General features: G+C 38.6%; 1 pseudogene; it reads right to left on the bottom strand.

Annotated features, from left to right (window-relative positions):
- Positions 1-7,445: 7,445 nt before the first annotated feature.
- On the bottom strand, positions 7,446-19,027 carry LOC128117211 (small nuclear ribonucleoprotein G-like; annotated as a pseudogene).
- Positions 19,028-20,142: the final 1,115 nt, after the last annotated feature.

The following is a 20,142-nucleotide window of genomic DNA, read 5'->3' as shown; positions in this document are numbered from 1 at the left end:
AGTGTCTGCATTACATCTGTCCAGGTTCTTCTGGCTTTCAAAGTCTCCATTGAGAAATCGGGTGTTATTCTGATGGGTTTGCCTTTATATGTCACTTGGCCTTTTTCCTTTGCTGCTCTTAATATTCTTTCTTTATTCTGTACGTTTAGTTGTTTAACTATTATGTGGCGAGGGGACTTTTTTTGGGGGTCTAGTCTGTTTGGTGTTCTATAAGCTTCTTGTATCTTCATAGGCATTTCCTTCTTTAAGTTGGGAAAGTTTTCTTCTATGATCTTGTTGAATATATTTTCTGTGCCCTTGAGTTGGTATTCTTCTCCTTCTTCGACCCCTATTATTCTTAGGTTTGGTCTTTTCATGGTGTCCCAAATTTCTTGGACATTTTGGTTCATGACTTTGTTGGCTTTAGTGTTTTCTTTGACTGATGAATGTATTTCTTCTACTGTATCTTCAACGCTAGAGATCCTCTCTTCCATCTCTTGCATTCTGTTGATTATACTTGCATCTGAAGTTCCCAATCGTTTTCTCAGATTTTCTATTTCCAGCATTCCCTCTGTTTGTGTCTTCTTCATTTTTTCTATTTCCCTTTTCAGGTCTTGGACTGTTTCCTTCATTTGTTTCATTGATTTTTCTTGATTTTCTCTCAGTATTTTATTGTTTTCTTCCAGGACTTTATTGATTTCTTCTAATTTGTTTGCCCTTTCCTCTAGTTGTTTACAGCGTTCTTCACATTTTTTTGTCTTTTCCTCTACACAAGCCTCTAGCTTCTTCAAGATGTCATTCATAAGGCTGTTTTCTTCTGCTTCTTCCAATTTCTGATGTTCAGGTCTAGGTGTTGGAGGAGGGCTAGGGCCTGGTGATGCTGTATTGCTATTCATTTTGTTGTATATGTTTCTGCCTTGACGTCTGCCCATCTCCTTGTGCTTCGTTACTGGCCTTATCCGCACACTTGGTTCAGCCAGACCAGTATTCCAAAAGGGAAATCTGGAGCAAGATGGGAGCTGGCAGCCGGCCTCTAAGTCTCAGGAAGAGGCTTGGGGCTCAGGCGGATGGGAGTGGGGGCAGGGCGTGGAGACTGCAGGGCCTGCCAGGGGTCTTGGAGAAGGGGATCCTTCCCAGTAGGGCTAGCAGGGAACTTGCCGGGTGGCTAGAACCTGGGGCCAAGTTGGTCAGGTCTTCCCTGGAGTGGCTGGTGCCCAGGGATGGGGTCCGGGGCAAGGAAGGGCACTCACCAGTTTTCCAAAAGGGAAGTCCGGAGCAAGATGGGAGCTGGGGGCCGGCCTCTAAGTCTCAGGAAGAGGCTTGGGGCTCAGGCTGATGGGCGTGGGGGCAGGGCGTGGAGACTGCAGGGCCTGCCAGGGGTCTTGGAGAAGGGGATCCTTCCCGGTGGGGCTAGCAGGGAACCTGCCCGGTGGCCAGAACCTGGGGCCAAGTTGGGCAGGTCTTCCCTGGAGTGGCTGGTGCCCAGGGATGGGGTCCGGGGCAAGGAAGGGCACTCACCAGTTTTCCAAAAGGGAAGTCCGGAGCAAGATGGGAGCTGGGGGCCGGCCTCTAAGTCTCAGGAAGAGGCTTGGGGCTCAGGCGGATGGGCGTGGGGGCAGGGCGTGGAGACTGCAGGGCCTGCCAGGGGTCTTGGAGAAGGGGATCCTTCCCGGTGGGGCTAGCAGGGAACCTGCCGGGTGGCCAGAACCTGGGGCCAAGTTGGGTAGGTCTTCCCTGGAGTGGCTGGTGCCCAGGGATGGGGTCTGGGGCAAGGAAGGGTACTCACCAGTTTTTCAAAAGGGAAGTCCGGAGCAAGATGGGAGCTGGGGGCCGGCCTCTAAGTCTCAGAAAGAGGCTTGGGGCTCAGGCGGATGGGCGTGGGGGCAGGGCGTGGAGACTGCAGGGCCTGCCAGGGGTCTTGGAGAAGGGGATCCTTCCCGGTGGGGCTAGCAGGGAACCTGCCAGGTGGCCAGAACCTGGGGCCAAGTTGGGTAGGTCTTCCCTGGAGTGGCTGGTGCCCAGGGATGGGGTCTGGGTCAAGGAAGCCTCTCTCTCATTTCTAAATGTAGATGCAGTAGCCATCTTCTAACATGGCTTCCTTATCACGGAGAACTCCCACTGTTAGCCAAAATAAACACGTCCTACCTTACATTGCTTTTGCCAGGTGGTTTTTCTCACAGCAATGAGAAAAGTACTATATGCTCCAAGGGAATTATCATACTCAGGGATTCAAACCCTCTTAAGTTTGTGAATATGTTAAATCCCATATAATTTAAATATCTTCTTCCTGCTAAATTCTTATTTGCAGTCCAAGTTTACATTCTGAAAATTCTAACTTCTTCTTATTTCAATTTTCTCCTTTTCCACTAAGGGTTTTAATGTCTTTTCATATCAAAACTGTTTTCAGAGAAGGAACAAAGGGCCATTATGAAAATCTAATGTCTATAATCAGGAGAGATGGCTGTCTTTGAACAACACCATTCCTTAAAACTTGAAATTACATTAAAATCCTAATACCATCAGTTCAGAAGACCAGAAAACTATCTGCTAGACAGGAATTCATGTTGGTGTATGTGAAACCATCTTCCTAAGACAGATGATTTCTCTAATTGGGTACTATAGTTTGAATATCAAATGCAACCCCTTCGTTCATCATCTGGCATTTGTTTTGTCCCCAGGTAGTGGCACTAGTTTTGAAAACTTCATGTGATAGTTTCTAGCTAGTAGGAGAAAGACACTTTTCTTGTCTTTGAATAGAACTGTGGCCACTTGCTTTCTCTTTCTTTGCTTCCTAACCTATAGCAATGTGAATTCAACTGTCTACTCTATTTTCCCCATCGTGGTAGACTGGGATTTCTGAGACCGTGAGCCAAATAAGTCTTCCACATGTTGCTTTCTTTTTAATTCTTAGGTTTAAATCAAAGGTTAAGTTTAAAATTAGCCAGAACTATTCAAATGAAATTTGGAGTAAGAAATGGAAAGTACTACAAATGGGTAATATGCATCTTGGCCCCTAGGGATGAAATTTGACTAAAGATTAAAATGGAATTAACAACAAATGCATGCCAAGAAGAACCAATTTGTTTATAAAGCACACCCACATGTACTTTTTGTATTTTTTCCCTTGCCAGTAAGGTCAGGCATACAATATTTCTATTTTACAAAGGAAGAACTTTTTCACATTTTCAAATATTCTTGGTTTCTTTTCCCTTTGCTGTGATAAAATATTCTGACAAAAGCAACCGAAGGGAGAAAAGGTATATTTTAGTTCTCATTTCAAGGAACAATCCATCATGATGGGAAGGCCAAGGCAAGAGGTTGCATCACATCTACAGTCATGAAACATAGAGACATGTGTATGCACTCAGCTCCCTCTTCTCTTCCATCTTGTCCAGGGCCCAGTCCATGAAATGATGTCATGCAAAATTAAGATGGGTCTTCACATGTCAATTAATATAATCAAGATATCCCCTCCATGGGCGTGCTCAAAGGCCCACTTTCTACAGTATTACAGATTCTGTTCAATTGACTATTAATGATAACTATATATGCCTAGTATACATACATTTATTTATTTGTTTATTCATCTATTCATTTACTTACTTACCAAATAATATTTTAATAATTTCCATGTTGTAGAAATTTGTGGCTATTTTTTAAATTTATTTTACTTTTATTTATGTGTATGTGTGTATGTCTATGTGTGAATATGAGTCTGTGATGGAAGGCCAGAAGAGGTTATTAGATCCTCAGGAGCTAGAAGCTGGAGTTACTGGTGTTTTTGAGTCACATGATGTAGTTTCTAAATCTCTGCAAGAACCACAAGTGTTCTTCAGTCCTCAGTTGTCTCTCCAGCCACCATTTTAGAAATTTGAATAAAGCTTTTGTAATATTTGTTTCCAAGACTTTTTGTGAGGGTTAGCTTTCAAGTTCTTGGTGGAATACATCAACGAAGACAATTTGAGGGCCACATAGTAATAGAATGGTTGGTATTGTAAAGAAACTGGCAAACTACCTTCCAATGAAGCTGTGATCTTTATTCTATTACTGCCAGCAATGAATGAGTTCCTGTATCCCACACCCTTGATGTCATCTGCTGTCAAGTGTTCTGTATTTGGGCCATTCTAGTAGGTGTATACATAGGTAGCAGATGCTGCCTTGATTTAAATGTCTTTGATCACATACAAGGTGAGCATCTCCTTGAGTGTTTGTCACTGTTAGATCTTATTTAGTGAAACATTTTTAAAAATATTTTTGTATAATTTTAATTGTTTATTTTACTATTGTTGTGTTTTACAAATTACTTGCATATTGTGGAAACACTTTCCTTCAGACATATCCATGTCATTTCCACATATTTTCTAGAAAGAAATACTGTCTTTTTGTCTTTTTTTACAGTGCTCATTCAAAAGAAAAGAAAAGCACAATAAATTGTAATAAATCCATTAACAGTTTTTTCATGGGTAAAACATTGGTTATATCTAAAAAGTAACCATCAGCCAAGAGTAACCTCTAGCAATTCTATAGTTTTGAATTTTAGAGATAGGTTCATGATCCATTTTAGTTAATGATTAAGAATGATGTGAGGACTCTAGGTTTCTTTAAATCCATGTGAATGCATACTTATTTCATCACTTTTGGGAAGATCCTTATTTTGCCATTAATTCCCTTTGGTTATGTGATAATGCTAAATAGTGTGTGTGTGTGTGTGTGTGTGTGTGTGTGTGTGTGTGTGTGTGTGTGTCTGTGTGTGTGATCTCAGAATTCTGTCTTCTGTGATTCCTTTGACTGTTCATTAATCATTGTTACACTGCTGATTACTGTAGTTTTGCATTAAGTCATGACATGAGGTAGGTTCAGTCTTCCAACTTTATTACATTGCCATATTCTGTTGGCTACTGTGATTCTTTTTGTAACCCAAAACCCTTTATAAGAATTTTGTTAATATCTGAAAAAAGCTTATAAGCCATAATTAATTCAAAACATTATCAAATGTAACGTCACTTTGTCTGGTTCTAAGATGTTTCACAGATTATAATTGATAGAGAGTTCATGCTTTAAATAAATTTATCCAAGAAAATCTGCTGCCTCAATGAAAATTTAGTAGCAGAGGTCAATGTATCTCATTATTTCAGTAAAGAAGACAGTAAAAAAAAAGTGTAACAGTCAAAATTTTTGCAGAAGATGATTGTGGAGCACTCTCTCCTTCTTGGCATGAGCAGTTGCTGATTACCTTTGTGGGATATCAAAAGCAAGATTTCATAAACCAGATCTCTTGGAGGCCCCGAATATGAGCATCATTTTGGGCATGAAACACACAAGGGAGAAATGCTCTGGCATCATGACCACATGTGGTCACAATAACATGAGTGGGTAAAGTCCAAGAGAACTTTTTTTTATTATGCAAGATAAAATTTTGCATTGAAATGTGTGGCTTTCAGAAACAATTGTCTTATTTGAAAAATAACAGAGCTTCATTTCTCTGATTTCAATGAGAAATTTTGCCTCAGCATTCTTTCATTTTGAAGACTTTTCTTGTTCCCTCATATTTCGAAAACATAAGAATACCAAAAGAGAGATTGCTTTTCACACTAAGAAATCTCAATATGATACTGTTTATTGGATCTTCTTTATGACAGAAAAATAGAAACAGACTTTTTCTCTGCTCAGATAGTCAAAGCAGTTGGAATCACCCTTGAAGAATGACTGTCAAAGTTTCTTTTTAGTGGAACAAATAGTCTAGCATTAGAAACGGAAGTAAACAAAATATATTAAGATGATGTCAAAGAACTATAAATTATGGTAGAAATAAAATAAATGCAAGTTGAACAATGAAAGCACATCTAGGTATGTTCATGTTTTCATTTTGTCTAATGAATAATCAAAACTGAGCCACAAAGCAAAGCAGCTTATAATTACCAGCTCTCTTTTTCCAGAATCATAAGTCTGGGCATTAGTTAATTGGCTTCTGGTAAAGGTCTCACCTCTGGTAAAGAGGTTATCTGGAGCTACCCTCAGCCTGAAGAATATGCTTTTTAAAGTGTTCACTTGATTAGTTCAGGGGCAGCCAGGAAAATTGACTTAGGACTAATTCATAGTCAACTGATAATGAACCTTAATTATGATATGCAGCATATAACATAGTTTTCTATGCTATCATATCTACAACTCTGATCTGAATTCAAAAGGATGGTATCATATGTAACATTGTACATCACCTTGGAATTTTGATGCCACAGTGAATAAGCACATGACCTTTGCTGGGTGGTCACAGAAGACCTCTCTGAAAAGTAATATTCTAACTGAAATTTGAAATTTAAGAACCATCTAGTCAGTCATATGATAAGTGTAGAAAAATTATTGCAACAAGAGAAATGATCTGTATAGAAATAATTTCCAGCATTAAAGTATCAAGAACTGTGGTTAAGATGAAGCTGGGTATGCAAGAGTTTCGTGATAGAGAGTCTTCTTATGGGGTATGCAGACATTACATTTTAAAATAAGCAACAGGGTTATATTATATAATTCATGGTACGTATTAGTTCCAAGTGTAGTGGTAAGAATCAGAATGGTTTAAGCAGCAACTGGTCACAATTAGATACATTTCTTCTGAAGTGAGCTCAAGGGTCATTTCATTTTACACTTCCAGATCACAATTCATCACAATTGAGGGAAGTTGAGACAGGAACTCAAGGAATGAGATTGAAGCAGAAACCACAGAGGAATACTGCTTACTTACTCATTCCCCATCAGATAGAGTTCTTACACAGTCCAGGTCCACCTGTCCAGGAATGATACAATCTACGGTGGGCTGGGCTCTCTTTAGAAACAATAAAAAACCTTTCAGGTTATTTTCAAAATTTATAGGTAGTAGTTAAAACTTATCACAAAAGATAAATGAGTAGAGAAACTATAACTTTGAACTCATTCACCAAAAACAATTTGTTGTGAACTTTGTTTTAGAGTGTAGACTACTCTTGTTTTATGCTTATGAGATGAAGATGGAAAAGAAATGAGTAATTGCACATGTAATGCTTAAAGACAAATTAAACTTTCAATACCACATTTTCTTTAGAATTTTCTAGTGACTTTCCAGGTGATTGAACTTCCTAGTAAAAGTAGTAAGAATCGAACATTGATTTATTATAATGTACAGTATCATGTGCATGCCAATTGACTCTACTATTTCTAACTTGAAAGCAAAAAGAGGAGAAATCAGATAGTTAAACTCTTTTTGTACTAATAAAATCATAATCTTGTGACATTGCATCATTAGGTGATACCAATTGCATTTAGGAAGATGTTAAATAATTTTAACAAATATGAGCTTTGTTTCCTATTTTTTTTCTGACTACTACAAAAGTTTATTTAGCAAAATGTTCCATAAGAAAATGTACATGACCTGAGTCCATACCAAACAAGACCTTGGGGGAGCTACAAGGCCTTCTCTGCTGAACAGCCATTGTTTAGATCCTTCCTGAGGCTTCTAACATGATGATGCTCTTTCCACATATGATTACCATCCTGATGTTATTCTACTGCCCACTCTACACACTCATCAACTACAAGAATCATAAAGCAGTAAAAGCCCCTCAATAGTTTTTTGTCCTTGTCGGCTGTCATTAACTTCAATGATAACTTCTTGTCCACAAGGTCACCAGGTCACTTGGCTTCCTTTCTAATTGCCATGACAATTTTATTTTATAACCTATTCTATCATACAGTTGTAAGCTAAAAAAAAAAAAAAAAAAAAAAAAAAAAAAAAAAAAAAAAGGAAGCGCTTTGGTACTTTTCTTTTGCTTCAGATTTTCCATTTTAAGAAAACATATTAATGCTTTTTATACAACATAGAAATTGAATGTTTCATAGACTAGAATCAGAAATCCAATTAGTAGACCAAAGAATATGCACTGGTTTAGTACATGTATTTAGACTTCCCACACACAATACATACTTTTCTCTTATAGAACCCATTACCTTAGCTTCTATTGATATAGTTTAACAGAAAAGGTTTAGTAGAGAGTCAAAGAAAATTACTTAGGTAAGTGGTGATGCTGAAATTTAAATTCAAATCCTTTGCACTCAAAAAAAAATCTTTATTTGCAAGTAATGTGGTCTTAGGTACATTCCTCTGAACCTCAAAGTTCTTAATTTTAGGATAACAAGTATCAAGGCAATTGTGCTAAAATGGACTAATCAAAAACAGTTGTAGAATGCTCTGGAAAAATAGATCTTTTCTTGTATTTTGGTGTTCTACTTGGACTTTTCGTCACTATAATAAATACATAAGAGAAATTGTACAAAGTAGGGAGATTCATTTTGACTTACTGGTTGAGAACTCTCAGTCTATGGCCATCTGGCTTGTTGCTTTGGCTATGAAACAGCAGAAAACATTGTGCAGTAGAAGTGATGGAACAGAGCTGTTTCTCTCATGAGTCAAAAAACAGAGACCGAGAGAAAGGGAACAGAGAAATATATGCTCTTCATTTCCAGCCCCACAAGTGTTCCTCTTCTTCCTCCATCCTGGCCACACTTTCTAGTTCCCAGCACCTCCCAATAACAACATCAAAATGTGGATGATGGATTGTGTCTTCACTACATTGCCTGTTGCTTTTATGAAATAATCTTAACTAATACAGCTTAAGGAAAGAAGTATTTGTTGGGCTTAAAGTTCAAGGGTACAGTGCATCATGGTGGGGAAATCAAAGTGGCAAGAGCTTGAAGCCATTGATCGTACTGTGTCTCTGATCAAGAAGACAACGTAAACAGTGAGTACTGATGCTCAGCTACCTTTCTTCTTTTTAAGCTGTAGATAAAGGCCCGGGGAATGGTACTGCCCACTTTTTAGGGTTAGTCTTCCCACTTGAGTTAAACAAAATTATCAGACATGGTCAGATCATAACCTAAACAAAGTAATTGCTTACATGTGTGCTATAAAGACTTGTCTCACAGATGATTCAAGACTTTGTCAAATTGATAATCAGCGTTAAGGATAAAAACTGAATTAGTATGTTTAGTAAGTCAGATCTCTGATGATCCACCAGCCTCTCCAGAAGACTACCAGGGAACCAAGTCTTGAAGAAATGAACCTTTTAGGTGACACTTCATATTTAAGTCATAACAGTTTATACTAAAGAATGTTGGGGTAGGGAATAGTTACGGAAGACTAGCCCAGGACATGTGGCTTGAGCTCACGATTGAAGCATAGGATGAAGTCAACTATGCAATGGAGGAAACATAGACCAGTCTCCCTTGGGAGTTCTCACTAGAAGATACTGAGTGTAGATATTGATGACCAGGGGAATCATGTCCTTTGTTTGTGTTTTGTTTGTTTTCTTTTGCATTTAAAGACTTTTTACTTAAAAATAAACCTTCACCATCAACTTTCTCCACATCTTTTCTTTTTTAAAAAAATTAAGAAAAAAATAAAGGTATAGATTCTAGTTCCCAGCACCTCCCAATAAAAACATCAAAATGTGGATGATGGATGGTGTCTTTGCTACATTGCCTGTTGCTGTGATGAAATAATCTTAACATTAATGGATGTCACGTCACAACAAAAGGGGAGAGTCCGTGGCAAAATTCAACTAAACACATGTGACTGCTCTGTGGTTTAAAGGTAAGTGCGGCCAAGCAGCAGAAAGTGCTATGTCTCTATGAAGGTTTTTTTTGGAAGTTTTGATGGTTTTATATTTTAAAGACCATAGCATTTCCCCCAAACTATTCCTAAAGTCTTACTATAAAATTGTCTTTCATAGGAAGAAATTAGGGTCTAGATGAACTTCTGTTTCCACATGGTTGGAGCTGGAGATGATTCTCTAAAAGGTCTGTTTAACTCCTGGATATAAACAGGCTCCATACAGCATTAGTTAGGCAGCCCTGGCCCTATGTAATGAAACTACTCCCAGACTGAAAATTGCATCCTTTTCATTATTCCTGTTTGGAATTTTCCAAACATGTGTATATACTGGCTGAAGATAAAAGCCAAAGAATCTCATATTTAATTAAATATGGGAAAGCAGAGGTGAATTGTATCCCTGATACATAAGGCCGGTGGGTGGAGCCTGTAATGGGTTTCTGGTGGTGTGGATGCCCTTAAGAGTCCTGCAGTTGTACAGTGGATGGGGAGCAAGAGAAACCCAGAGAGAAAAACAGGGAGAGACAGAGAAAGAGGTAGAGTTTGATAGGGGGGATAGGAGAGGAATTGGAGGGTACTGAATGGAACTGGATTTGATCAAATTGTATCATATTCATGTATATATAAATATATAATGAAATATTTTTTTCAGTCCTATAGCAAAACAGAACAAATTTCAACATTGGATTCCTGTCCACCTTTTTCCTGGGTTAGATTTCTCATTGTGTCTCACTATACTTTCCCACCAAGGAGGTTGACAAGTCTTAAGGTCTACTTCCATCCATAGCAAAATTTCCTTTCTATCTGTACAGATAAGAATAATAGAAACATAAATTGAGGTTCCAAATCGATGAAGAATAGCTATGAAGACACTGTCCTGTGGTGGTTGAAGGTTTGCTGTTGTTATAAAGAGGGGTGATTCTTGTCAGCCAGACAAGAATGAACTGGGATAAGCAGCATAGACTCTTGTGGTACCCAACAGTGGAAAACAGAGCACATGGGGTGACACACGGCTCACTTGTCACTAGATGGGGCATTCATTGAATATTTAGAATCTCAAGTTCCAGATGTGTAAGATGTGTAACAACAAAGTTCTGCTTGAGTCATAAAATAAATTTGCTTTCTTCATCATTTATTTCGGAATTGAGATGGGAATCAAACTGCAGCTTAAGTGATAATAAACATGATAAGCAAGGCTTGTCTTTTGTACTTAAAATGCAAGCCCTGCCCCAAAGTCCTTGTACTGCTGATGCTGTCAGAAGCTACATATTTCCCGAGGATGAGAATTAAAAATGCAGAGACAAAAATAAAGTAACGCAAAGCCACAAAATTGCAGGGAAAAAGTTACAAACTTGGATCTAGAACCCTGCCAGTAATAAACAGTGACCTATAATCTCTGGTCCTTGATCTCTCTGAGACTATTTTCTTACGTGAAAAATAGTCTGCTCTCAAAAGGACAATTTAAAGATACTTATTAGTATCTTTATTAGGTGTTTTTTAAAGCTTTTGCCCTGTAGTTCCTTTTCACACTACCTTTCTAATGGGATTAGGAAAAGCAAAGCCTGTAGCCTAGATATGGAGGAAGAATGCTTAACCCAGGGCCCAGTGCTATAATACAACAGTATAAAAAAAGGCATTAAATTGGATTCACTACAGAATGAGAAAGTATTTAGTCAGTCTATTTGAAAGGAAGGTAGAGACACCATGGAGGAGTGTTTGTTTTGTGAGTGCTTGGGAAGAGTTTGAGTGAGGTACAACAGGGCTGACTCCTGGTGAGTGTGGACAGACACTCTGACACATCTCTACATATCTGCTTCTGTTTTTCCATCAGCTCCTCCATCCCCTATGTCTACTCTCTATTTTACCTCATTATATAGGTCCACAACCCTTTCCATTTATTTCAGTGTATTTACGTGTCTTTCCTTACCTTATGTTATTGCTGTTTCTAAGGTTTGTAAGCACCCACAGACACCATTGACCTAGTCAGTGCAGTGGATAAAAATGGAAAGGCTATTGTCAAGGTCACGGATGCTCGAATTAATTGAGAAGGTGCAATGGTAATGGTGGAATTGAGAATCACAGAACTATATCTGTGAATCTGATAAATTTACATTCCAGTTATGTATCAGAGTAGACCATCATTCATTTTCACATCAGTGCATTAACTTGCTGTATTGGTGAAATTATTGAAGTCACTCCACATAGTTAAAAGGAAGATTTATTTAGTGGGTAACTTACAAATGAAAGGATAGGTAGGTGGCGGGTTCTGGAAAAGATGCAGCGCAGTCCCGCCGGCGGTGTTCTCTGGAGAACTCCCCTTGATCTACCTCTATCGTCCAGGTACAACAAACAAAAGAGCATGGCACTTCCCAATCTAGGGTCTTCAGGGCCCTCCCTTGGCCCCGCCTTGTAGGCGTGATAGTTACCAAAGCCTCAATGGGGGTTAAAACTTCCAGACCAAAGCTAAAATAACTACCCACTACATTGCTCATTCATTCTACAAATACTAAGGATTATTTGCAATGTAATAAATAATGTACTGGGAGCTTTAAGATGGAACTTCAAGGGGAAATGAGGGGAGCTCAGACAGGATAAGTATTGCTTACATGCACCACTTCTTCTCCTCATGATTGTGTTGGCTTTCATGACTTGCTTACACTGCCCCTGATCTAAGTAACCATCTCAGTTTAATGTAACGATTTCCAGGTTTTAGACTTGGCGTGAGTCATGAGCCCTTCTGTCTAGTGTCACTACAAAAGTATGTGTGAGCATATTGCTATGTTTCTGCACTGCATTTGGCATCCATTAGACACCAGGTTTCTGCTATATAGATGGGCATATTAAGAAAGGATAACTTCTGGTATCAACATTAGACACTGCGCTTTCAGCCGAATCTGACTCTGGTACCATTTCTGACAAATCTTGTGATCTTCAAATTGAGATGTGTGTGTGTGTGTGTGTGTGTGTGTGTGTGTGTGTGTGTGTGTGTGTGTGTGTTTATGATTTTGAGAAGAGGTGGATGGTTATGAATGATTCCTTATGGGAAAAATAAAATGTCTTTTCATTCTGCATTTTATTTTAAATGAGAATTAATGGAGCTCACCTTGTATTAACCATTCTATTGGGCACTATGCTTTGGAGCAAGGAGGAATCCATTTTACTTCAGTCTACCAGATGAAATCTATATGAAACATACATGAATCACAATAAGCAACAATAGAAGACTTCATAGAATTTCAGGGGAACCCAGAGGGAATCCTGATCAGTTTACCTACAAACACACACAGAAAAAAAGATATTTAGAACAAAGAACATGGAAGGAGGCTTGTATTTCTGAGAGAAGGTGGGTGCAATAGACTTAGAGGATGAAAAACACATTCGCAGAATAGGAAGTTCAGCAATGCTGAATGCGTTGAGATTTGAAAGGATAAAACAAGGCTGCTAAAGCTTGGAGCTGGGTCATTAAAACACTTGAGTGTCAGGGTCTTGGTAGCTCTAAGTGAATGAACAAATAATCTTTCTGACTTGTTTATTGACAGTATTTCCATATTGTGTGCATTCTAGGCTAGGTAAACATCTACAAACAAAGGGGCTATTGTAGCCTGTCATTCAATGAGACAGCTCATTAACAAGGCTAGTCTTTCATGACATTCCAGAGGAAAAAAAGAAAAAAAAGAGAGAGAAAAATGGAGAAAGGGATGGAGGAAGTGACAGAAGATGGGAATGTGGTAGAGAAAGATATAGTTGAAGGATAAAAAGGAGAGAAAGTAAATGGGAAAATACAAACTAAGAAATCATTTGCATCTACTGCCAAGAAGAGTTAGGAAACCTGATTTTCTAAGATAAACTGAAGTAGAAGAAAATATACTCCATATGTTGAAACTATATACTTAGTCTCAGATAAACAAAAACATGTTTGTTGAATAGCTTCCATAATTAAAAAGAAATTAAAATAAGAAAGGAAAACCATATGGGGATAGATGCACATTTAAATACACATACATGTACACTCTTGCATGGACACACATGCACCATTTACAAAAAAGATTGTGAAGCTTGAACTTTTTAAAATCTACATTAAAAACTCACTGATTGCTAAAGAAAATTGCAATAGGCTTTGCTGAAAACATCTCACACTTTGGCTCCTTGCTGCAGCTACACAGGCTACTTGGAGTTGTTCAGAAACAAAGACCTTTCCAAACTCTCTCCATGGCTGCTACTTTATTCATGGCTACAAATATATCATCTCCCCCTACCTTCTGATGACACACACCAGCCCCCCTGTCCCTCAGCACTCAACTCAAATTTTCACGTGCTCCTAGACTCTCAGACAGCTAATAGGGGCTTCTTTCTCTTAAACATTGCATACGTGCACTGGTTATTTAAAGATGCCCAAACACAATAGCACAGAGTGGATGATCTCAAACAATAAAAGCTTGTCTCTTCCCATTCAGATAAAGTTATACTAGAGTAGCATGCTCTCAGCCATGCTTCCAACACGACTAAGACTTCACACAAAGATGTTCATCTAAGGACAGAGAGACACAAGAACATGGACGTGTGGAAATGGACAAAAAGATAAGAGCAATACATTGAGAATAAAAGAAGCTAGGAGATGGCACATATCTTTCTGTCTATATTCCAGAAGCAAGATGGCACGTATTTATCTGTCTATATACATAGCTAATATTATCTGGATTTAAAACTGAGAACAGTAAGTTTTGTGTGGTTAATGTTTTTGACAGATTTAATTGCTAATGACTTATAGAAATTGTAGACAGAGCTTTAAATTCTGAAGATTGCTAAGAGGCTCAATTTATCTCTGGACTAACTTTGAGTGTGTTGCCAAACAAGCATCTCTTCCCTTGTAGAGGAAACTGAGGCAAAAGATGACTTCTGTTGGAATAACTGAAACTAAACATCATTGGAAAATTGGAGGACCAGGTTTGTATGGAATTGTCTGTCTGCCTTTCTGTCTTTCAGTATGTCTTTTACAGATGAGAATTTGAGATGTTAGAGAAAAAGTAAAATCAGAGCAAAACAAACATCTCTTCAAGAAGAATATTGTCAAAAGTTAAAATTTATGCAATATCCATGTGAGTCTTTCAGGATCAAGTGAGGGGTGTGAGCCTAGAGTCCCGCTGGTCAACTTCCCTTGAGAAGTTCCCCAGCACAAGATCCTAAAAAATTTTGGAAACATGGATGTGACATTACTTGGCCAGAAGAAAGTTTTTCCTTAGTGTAGTCACATAGATAGGATGTTTCTTCTTCCATTCTACAACTGGTAAATATTTCAGGTCACACATCTACACAGTATTTATTTGTATTTACTAACACACCCTATGCAACTCCAGATGTTTGGCGCGCTTAGGCATATAATGCATGTTTGAGGAATTAAGGAATAAATGATGGAACACTTGAATGTGATTAACTAAGTTTTTGATATCCCTAATAAATTTTCATCTACTCAATTAAAACTGTATGCCCATCTACCTGGTGATGTGAAATATAAAAGTGGGATACAAACACATGATATGTCCAATATTCTAAAATCAATGACCAAAACCCAATCATTTCTACATTTGCTACACTGAGGTGGAATCTTGGTTTTTCGTCCTGTCTATTGTCCACTGCTGTGTTAGACTAATGTTTTTGTCTATTAATATTGATCTTGATCTTACTAATGTATTTTGACTATGGGGAACACATTCTATGTTTTCTTTAGAACTAGTATAGTCCAATAGATTCTGACATAATCATATAAGTGGAGGATTATGGTGGGTTCACATCCTGGGAAAGCTCAGATTTGATACCTGTGACAGGCAGGCAGGCCCAATCTCAGAGCCTTAACTTAAATAAAATATCTTATCTTTTTTTTTTATTAATTTCCAGAAGAAGCTGTTGGAAAAGAAATCCATGTTCTGTGTCCCACACAGTAAACCTTTCATTCAATGTGTACATTGCAACTAAGTTGAAATGTCCTTCCTGCAGGGGAACTGCGCCAGGACATTTTCAAGGTAAAGAGAAATTAAGTGAAACAAAACAACATAATAAAACCCAAAGTATTAGTCTGTCAATCATGAATTTCCCAAACAAATACAACCTTGAGAATTTTCATGTAAATTTCTCTCTAGAGAAACTGTTTAGAGATTTTTTTCATCTGTGAGAATAAAATAATCTATGACCTTTTAATAATTATGAGCCTGTTTTTTTCTTTAAATTGTCTTTGTATTTAGTGTGCCTAACATAGGAACTCAAATCCTTTATTTACTTGACACATTTTCATTGAAAACTTTCTCTGTACTACACACTAAGAATGAGTATTTTGACCAAATATAACATAGCTTAAACCTGAGGCTAAGTGGGAGAACATGAAAGTGGTGGCCTGTCCAATCCAATGAGTATGGAATATCCATTGGATTATATGAAACTTGCTCTTAGAAAAAACATACAAAGAATGCGGATGTGAGATGGAGCATCCATATCCCTGAGGAGAGAATGGATAGGCCATGTTCAAGGAACATAACAGTGGTCAATATGCTCAGACCAGACTGGCAGGCCAGGAGACAAGGTTGCAGAGAAGCAGACCAGGCCACACATAGTGTAGGTCATGGCTGGAATTTGAGATACTGTGCCACCAAAATGGCAACTCTTGGTGCTCAACAAATATTTGTATTTTACAAAGCAATAACATTATATATATATATTATATATATATGGTGGTGATATTTTATTTATGCTTTGATAAATAAAGCTTGCTTGGGAAAGGCCAGCCATTTTAAGTAAACAAAGTCAGGCAGCACATGCCCTTAATCTGATCACTTAGCAGTCAGGGTCTCTGTGTGTTTCACTCCATACTAGGGAACAGAGCCAAGCTTGGTGACACATGCCTTTAATCCCAGTATGAACCATAGAGACCTGGAGGTCTGTACAGACAGACAGTGACAAGGAAGTGAGGTAGCTGGGTTAAGAGCCAATGAGAAGGCAGACAAGCAAGGCATATAAAGGCATGGGTAGACAGGAAGTAGCTTGCATTTGGAAGCTGCAGAGTTGGTGAGGTAAGGTTGGCTGGTGGCTTTCCCTATTTCCCTAATCTCACTAAGGCTTTCACTCCTATATTTGGCCCCATGTTTTTTATTTAATAAGACCATTTATAAATTCATCTACAATATACGATATATAAATAAGTAACAATAACATGAGGATCAGAGAATCTTACATTAATAAATATTTTTCATGGTCTATGATTTCCCAGTGTTTTGCTATTAATATTTTGACATGAATAATTAGTTACAGGAGACTGCCTTATGGTCTGTAAGATGTTTAGGATCATCTCTGTTCTGTACACTCTACATCTCTGTAGCATATCTTCTCTAAGTGTAGCAATCAGAAATGTCTCAGTGTCAAAAGTCCAATAGTTCTTCTTTAGAACTGAAGACCTAGTCTAATCTTTTTTTATATAGATTCAGTAGTGGCATTTAGTGATGTCAGATCAATTTAAGGCCAAAACCAATTCTACAACTAGAAGTGGTCATCATACATTTGTAGAGGAGCATATTGCTATGGAATAATCCCTTTGTACATTGTAAAGATATGTGTATTGCTGAGATTGGTTTAATAAACAAGCTGACTGGCCAATAGCTGAACAGGATAAAGTTAGATGGGAGAGGCAGACTAGGAGAATGCTGGGAGGAAGAAGGGTCAAGTTAGGAGTGGTCAGCCAGACATGGAGGGGACAGGAGATGAACCTGCCATGCTAACAAAGGTACCACAATGTGGCAGAATGTAAATAAGGAACATGGGTTAATTTAAAATGTAAGAGCTAGTTAGTAACAAACCTGAGCTACTGGCCAAGCATTTACAATTAATATAAGCCTCTGTGTGATAATTTTGAAGCAGCTTCCAGGAAAATTCCAACTCCAGCATATACCACATTAACATATATATATATATATATATATATATATATATATATATATATATATATATATATATTCGTGTGTGTGTGTGTGTGTGTGTGTGTGTGTGTGTGTGTGTGTGTGTGTATGAGGGATGCTTTCTGGGACATAAACACTTCACCTAAGAGTTTCTTTTGAAGCAATTACTTTCATTCTCCTACACAGATGAAAAGCTTGATCTTCAGAAGGGTAATGTGATTTTAAGTCAGCTTATAAGTCAAACTCAGACTTTTATATTTGAATGTTACTAAAATTTAGGAAAGTCAGATATGCAAATACATTTGTACTAAGATGTCATTCTAGGACACATTTAAAATGACAATGACTTGGGTAGACCATCAACCCAGAAATTTACCTAAGCTCGCTAGCACAATGCTTTTAGTACCATTGCAATCCAGAGGCAAGGCACCTTGGTGTTCTGATTCCACTCTCATTCCAAGGAGGAAATAGCTGGGCAGTGGTGGTGCAAGCCTTTAGTCCCAGCACTCAGGAGATAGAGCCAGGTTGATCTCTGTGAGTTCGAGGCCAGCCTGGTCTACAGAGTGAGATCCAAGACAGGCACTAAAACTACACAGAGAAACCCTGTCTCGAAAAAACAAAACAAAACAAAAACAAAACAAAAAAAAAAAAGAGGAAATAACAGAGTTGAACATTGAAGTGAATTTTCTAATCTATCCATTTTCATAAACCATAATATAAATTGCCTTGACTGTTGATTAGGACACCCAAGTGGGCTTACAGTTTTCTAAAAAAAAAAAAAACCAAAAAACCCTTTTTATTGGTTCTTTGTGGATTTCACGTCATGCATCCTGATCCCATTCATCTCCCAGTCCCTTCATATTGGCCTTCTGCCCTTTCAATACACCCCAAAATAAAACAAAATAAAATTTAAAAGGAAAGAAAAAAATCTCATCATGGAAGCTGTAGTATGGTACACACAATGAGTCACACAGTGTGCCCTTCGGTCAATTCATCTTTACTTGTAAGTGTTCATTGCAAGGAATCATTTATCAGTTCAAGGCCTCTGGCCCTTGCTGAGCCCTTATGGGATTTCTCTTGGATATCCTGTTGTTACCCTGTGTCATGGAGATCCTGCAGCTTTGGATCTACAGCACTTGCCCCTTCAGGTGCTCCAGCAGATTATAGATGGGGTAGATGTTGGGGTGGGCCATCTCATAGCCCTGGTTCTGGGGCTGGGTGACAGTTGGGTTGGTCATCCTACTCATTCTTCCTCATCCTCATTATCAGGGTTAGCTCTCCATCGCTGCTTCAGCTAGCTCACCCAATGCAGCAAGCAGCAAGCCTGTTCTCCTGTTTTCACACCCTTAGGGGCTAGCTCATCTACAACCATGCCATCTGGGCCAACTCTACTGTGTTGCCCAGGTGAGATGCAGTGACTGCTCTCCCCAGTGCTACAGCTGGTGAAGGGCAGGGACAGCTCTTCTGCTCTCATGCCTCTGAGGACAGCTCTCCAGCATGCTTCAGTTGGATGAGGGAGAGAGGGCATCTTTCCCTTGCCCATACCATCACCTTGCAGATGAGGCAGGGTGGGGTCAGGTCTTTGATCTCATGCCCTCAAGGCTGGCTTACTAGCACTGCAGAAAACAAGGTCAGCTCTACTGTGCTGTCCAGGAGAAGTGCTGGGTCTGTGCTGTGTGTATTGCTCGATGTGCTGTGAATGTGCTGCTCTGATAGGTTAATAAATAAAGTGCTGATTGGTCAGTAGCCAGGCAGGAAGTATAGGCGGGACAAAGAGAGAGGAGAATTGTGGGAACAGGGAGGCTGAGTCAGGGGATGTTGCCAGCCGCACCCATGAAAAGTAAGATGTGAAGGAACAACTGGGAAAAGGTACCAAGTCATGTGGTTAAACATAAATAAGAATTATGGGTTAATTTCAGATGTAAGATCTAGCTAGCAAGAAGCCTGAGCCATTAGGCCATACAGTTTTATTAATATTAGCCTCTGTGATTTTACTTGGGTCTAAGTGGCTGCAGGGCCATGGGAGCTGGGCAGGACCAGGAAAACTTCAGCTCAGGTCTGTTCTCTATATTGCTACAGCTGGTCGCTTACCAACACTGTGGGCAACAGGGTCTGCTCTACTGTGCTGCCCAGGAGAGGTGCTGAGTCTGCTCCCTAGAGTGCTACAACTGATGAGGGGCAGGACCAGCTCTCTTGCCTGATGCAGGTGGTGGAGGTGGGGAGGCGGGGCTTACAGGTTTTAATCAGATTTTTTTTTAAAATAGGATTCTCACAGAATGTCATTGAAAATTAGTTCAGGGTTTCTAGTATCAGATCTTTTATTGTTTTTACCTAACCAGCTACTTTATTATTTTAATACTCATCATATATTTGAATTAGCTTGAAATAGGAAATGCATGTAACACATGCATATAAAATGAGTAAAATTATGATAAAAGAATAATGGAATAATTTCAAATTGCTATTTTTTTCACTCAAGAAAACACTTGTTTTTGTTTTTTTATGTAGAAAAGCCAAGGTAAGTGATAAAGTACCCCCTATTTGGTATTGCTGATCCTTGTTTGTACTTCCTGGATATTCTAATTAATA

Source organism: Peromyscus californicus, unplaced genomic scaffold (genome assembly GCF_007827085.1).
Source record: "Peromyscus californicus insignis strain IS unplaced genomic scaffold, ASM782708v3 Scaffold_20__1_contigs__length_68692818, whole genome shotgun sequence".
Taxonomy (NCBI): domain Eukaryota; kingdom Metazoa; phylum Chordata; class Mammalia; order Rodentia; family Cricetidae; genus Peromyscus; species Peromyscus californicus.
Note: the sequence above shows the minus strand (reverse complement) of the source record. Positions and strands in the feature narration are given on the sequence as shown.